Genomic DNA, 3,386 nt, shown 5'->3' with positions numbered 1-3,386 from the left:
TGAAAAAGAGAGAGAAAAAAAGGAAGGAAGGAAAATAGGCAGGGAGGATGGAAGGAGGGAGGGAGGGAAAGGAATGGGAAGGAAGGAAGGACCCACTGAAGAAAAGGTGCTAGGTTAAGGAGAGTCCGTCCTCCCTCTCTATAGTGAAATGGATTGAGTTTCCCCTCATTTCCCATTGAAACATTTTCCTTTTGTCCTTCTGTAACCCGTCACACCCTCCTTTGTCCATTTTACTGCCTCCATCTTTTCAACTCTCAACTAGCTGTAACATTAGACTGCAGCTGATCAGTGTTTCTCTTTTATAAGTCTAATCAATGTTTCTCTCTCTCTTTATCTTTTTGAGATGAAGTTTCACTCTTCTTGCCCAGGCTGGAGTGTAATGACATGATCTTCCCGGGTTCAAGGGATTCTCCTGCCTCAGCCTTCTGGGTAGCTGGGATTATAGGCATGCACCACGATGCCTGACTAATTTTGTATTTTTAGTAGAGATAGAATTTCTCCATGTTGGTCAGGCTGGTCTAGAACTCCCAACCTCAACTCCTGACCTCAGGTGATTGAACCTCCTCGGCCTCCCAAAGTGCTGGGATTATAGGCATGAACCACTGCGCCTGGCCAATGTTTCTCTTTATCAGCCTTTTATTATACCTTGTGAATAGGTATAGTAAAAAATCACATTGGAGTAAATAAGACTGAGGACATTAGGAGGTGGGAGAAGACTCCGGAAGACAGGGAGTCAGGATCTGTTAATTGAGACACCTTTGAATTTGACTGGAAGTTGCTTTGCTTTCACTGAGGTAGCAATGGAGTCTAGGTGTTTGGCCTGTCCTGTTGATGGTCCCATGCATGAGGCGTAGCTTTCTTCCTTCTGCATTCACGTTGCCTTTGGTGTGTGGCAGGATGCACCAGATGTTCCTGCTTGCTTGCCTCGCCTCTCATTTGGTCCCGTGCTACAGGGTTGCAAGTCCTGATGGACCCTTTTCTTGTAAGTAACAGTTTCTATTGAGATATAGTTCACATACCATACGGTTGACCTGTTTGAAGTATACATGTCAGTGGCTGTTAGTATAGTCACAGAGCTGTGCAACCACCACCACAGTCAACCAGAACATTTTTTTTCATTCCTCAAAGAAACCCCACACCCTTGGCAGTCACTGCCCACTTCCCTCTAACCCACCCTAGCTTATTTCCTCTCTCCATAGATTTGCCTGTTCTAGGGATCTCATACAAAGACAGTCCTAGCATATGTGGCATTTTGTGTCTGGCTTCTATCACTCAGTGTAATGTTTTCTAGGTTCATCCATGCCGTAGCACGTATCATCACATAACTCCTTTTCACTGCCAAATACTATTCCACTGTATGGATATACCACATTTTATTCATTTCAGTTGAAGGGCACTTGAGTTGTTTCCACTTTTGGCTATTATGAATAATGCTGCTATTTATGTATCAGTTTTTGTATGGATACGTTATCATTGTTCTCAGGCGTGGAATTGCTGGGTCATATGGTAACTGTTTAATCTTTTCAGGAACAACCAGACTGTTTTCTATAGTAACTGCACCATTTTACATTAACACTAGCAATGTATAAGCAGTGTATATACGTGTATGAGGGTTTCAGCTTTTCCACATGCTTGCCAACATTATCTTTTCTACCTGTAGTCATCCTAGTGGGTGTAAATTAGTACCCCACTGTAGTTTTGATTTGCATTTCCCTGATGGCTAATGATGAATCATCTTTGGTGCTTTGAAAGGAACAATGCTGTATTTTTTGTGCTTGTGATACTTCCTAACTTCTCTTGCCACAGAAAGAGGTATTTTCAGGAATAAGTCATTTTTCCTTTAAGCGGAACAGGAAGTGTCTATAGGTTGCACATGTAAGGACCACTTGGTGGTCTGACCTGGGCTCTTGTGAGTTAGACTGCTTTAGGACAGTCTACTTAGTGATTATGGTGCTCTTTTTTGCTTCTCAGTGGGACTACTTGTTGAGATTTGAGGAGGGAGGTGCTTTACCCCAGACCCTGAATGGAGAAGACAGAGGTTCAAGGCTTGACAGGTAAGTGATTGCCCCAGGACCGTGGATGATGGCTGCAGAGACACCCAGAGTGACCACTCCACCTAGCCCATTGGTCCAGGTACCTCAAGAGAAAGACAGGCAGGAGGAGGAAGAGGTCACCATCGTGATCCTGGAAGATCACTCCTGGGTGCAGGAAGCTGTACTGCAGGAGGATAGTCCTCAGTCTGAGCCCTTTCCCCAGAGTGCTGGCAAGGGCAGCCCCCAGGAGGAACTGACTGGGGGACTGCAGGATGCACTCCGTTGCTTCCAAGAGCTCTGTTGGCACTGGCTGAGGCAAGAGGTTTGCACCAAGGAGAAGGTGCTGGCCCTGCCACCAAAGGAAATTCAGGCTTGGCTGCAAGGGCGTTGGCCCAAAAGCACTGATGAGGCAGTGGCCCTGGCCCTGGTGGAAGACTTGACCCAGATGCTTCACGACCGTGGTGAGATGCAGAACCTCATAGGGAGAGGGTGGGAGTAATACAGGAGTTCTTAAGAAATTATTTTAGGTGGTTAGAAGAGGTAAGAGTTCTCAGTGGAATTTTCTTTTACTAAAAAGCAGCCCCCAAACCATTTCTTTTCTAACAGAAAGTAGCCTGAAAAGTCAAGCTGCAAACAGTTATGCAAGCCAGAGGCATTCATAGGTCAGTGCGAGCAGCTCTACCTGGAAGCCAGGTACCTCCAATATGGAATTCCACTCCCTTTTCCTTGTCACCACGGGTGCAGGTGTCCTGGTGCAGGCCAGGTAGAAGGTGCACTTGCTTGATAAAATATTAGGGTGGGAGGGCCAGTTTCTTCCTGGGCTATGTAAATGGCACACCCGGTCAACCAATCCCTTGGGCCCTATGCAAATAAGTCACTGCCTCCTCAAGCCTTTGTATAAAATCAGTTGCGTCACCCCAAACCCAGAGACCCTCTTTTGGGTGACCCCCTTTCTCAATATGAGGAAGCTTTCTCTCTTTTTTGTCTACTAAACTTTCTGCTCCTTAACCCACTCCACGTGTGTCTGTGTCATTAATCATCTCACCGCGAGAAAACGAAACATGAGTATTTCCCCAGACAACAAAGCCACTTCAGGAGCACGCTTCCAAGGTGGAACTGTGTGGGGTTACAGAGGAGGAGAAGACAGAGTAGGGGACAGTGCCATCCCTCTACTCGGCCCGCAGCGGGCAGCGTGTTCATCAGCCTTTTAAAGTCCTCACCGTATACAATGTCAGCTCCAGAACTGCAGTGGAGGAGGGGCTTGGAGGATTATTCCTGGAGCTACATTTGCAGAGTAAGGACAGCTATATGTTCACTTGCAGTGGTTGGGAAGCTGATGGAAGTTATTCAGGG

At 46.4% G+C, this 3,386-nt stretch overlaps 1 pseudogene; it reads left to right on the top strand.

Moving 5' to 3' along the window:
• Positions 1 to 2,079: 2,079 nt before the first annotated feature.
• Positions 2,080 to 2,532, top strand: LOC116546831 (annotated as a pseudogene).
• The last annotated feature ends 854 nt before the right edge of the window (positions 2,533 to 3,386 follow it).

This window comes from Sapajus apella, unplaced genomic scaffold (assembly GCF_009761245.1).
Source record: "Sapajus apella isolate SASKATOON/1434 unplaced genomic scaffold, GSC_monkey_1.0 scaffold1480, whole genome shotgun sequence".
Classification (NCBI taxonomy): Eukaryota; Metazoa; Chordata; class Mammalia; order Primates; family Cebidae; genus Sapajus; species Sapajus apella.
This window is presented reverse-complemented; position numbering and strand designations above follow the sequence as displayed.